This window comes from Ursus americanus, chromosome 4 (assembly GCF_024610735.1).
Source record: "Ursus americanus isolate L20-20 chromosome 4, mUrsAme1.1.p, whole genome shotgun sequence".
Classification (NCBI taxonomy): domain Eukaryota; kingdom Metazoa; phylum Chordata; class Mammalia; order Carnivora; family Ursidae; genus Ursus; species Ursus americanus.
In genome coordinates this window covers 81,205,088-81,206,361 of record NC_142130.1, presented here as the reverse complement: position 1 = coordinate 81,206,361, position 1,274 = coordinate 81,205,088, and the positions used below count along the sequence as shown (strand labels likewise).

General features: G+C 37.6%; 1 pseudogene; it reads right to left on the bottom strand.

The window, feature by feature from the left end:
• Positions 1 to 219: 219 nt before the first annotated feature.
• Positions 220 to 996, bottom strand: LOC123784354 (small ribosomal subunit protein eS6 pseudogene; annotated as a pseudogene).
• Positions 997 to 1,274: the final 278 nt, after the last annotated feature.

The window sequence follows — 1,274 nt, the reverse complement described above, 5'->3', positions numbered from 1 at the left end:
GGGGCATCGATTTAGAAATATAACTCTACTCTTATCTTCCTCATGAAGAATGTAGGGTTTAAGTACAGCCAAAGTTTCAGTTCCTTTTCTCTTTCTTTCTTTTCTTTCTTTCTTTCTTTCTTTCTTTCTTTCTTTCTTTCTTTCTTTCTTTCTTTCTTTCGTTCTCTTTTTTTTTTTTTTTGATTTATAATCTTATTTATTTGTTACTCTTAGAAAATCTCATTTTTGATTGGACTCAGACTTAGGGGTAAAAGCTCTCAGAGATGACAGCCCCCGTCTCTTGATAATCTGTTCTTGGAATTTTTCTTTGGCTTCCTTCATTCTCTTGGCCAAAAGTTTAGTATATTCTGCAGCCTCTTCTTTATTTTTCCGAGTACTCTGTTTCTTTAGAGCAACACCAATGTTTGTACAGGAGGACACCTGGGGTAACAAGATGCTGAATTTGGGGTGCTTGGTTCTAGAGTTCTTCTTTGTTTAGGGACTTTCTCACAACATACTGGTGGGCATCATATTCTTTAGAGAGATTGAAATGTTTATGGATTCTGCTGGCTCTTTTGGGCCCCAGGTGATGAAGCACAGTAGTATCAGTGAATCCAGGAATATCCTCCTCCCAGTTTATGTTTTTGGTTTTGGTTTTTTTTTTTTTTTTTTTTTTTACAATGATCAAGTTGAGAACATTGAGATTGGCATCCACAGTTCAACCCTGAACAGATTTGTGCTTTCTTTCTTCAGTCTTCCTTGGTCTGTAGCAGGAATGCCCCTTACTCAGCAACAGGCAGACACGGCCATGGGTCAAGACACGCTGTTTCATGGTGAAGCCTTGCTTGTCATTGCCACCACTGATTCAGACCATGTAACCTTTCCACTCTTCACCCAGAGCATCAGCAGCAACTTATGTGGCCATATGCTTCTCATAAAAGGTACAAAGTTGTGTTCATCGTCCACTTCAAGTAGTTTCTGGCCATTAGCACCTGGGAAAGAGATGTTCCGCGTCATTCTGACGTAGCCTACCACCTCCAAGATGCCATGAGAAAGAGGTCTTTTGGTAATCCTTGAGGCAAGTTTTGCAAGATTATTTTGAGAATCAGATTGAAATCCATCACATGTTATTGTAATTAAGCTACGAAATTTAAATTATTCGAACATTTAAAAAAAAGTAGAATGGAATTGCTTAGTGATGAATGTATTTCTCTTCACATTAATTATCTTTTAAAATTTTATATGTTCTTTACCTCTAATTCTAAGTATCCCCCTAGTTTGGGGACAATCATTCA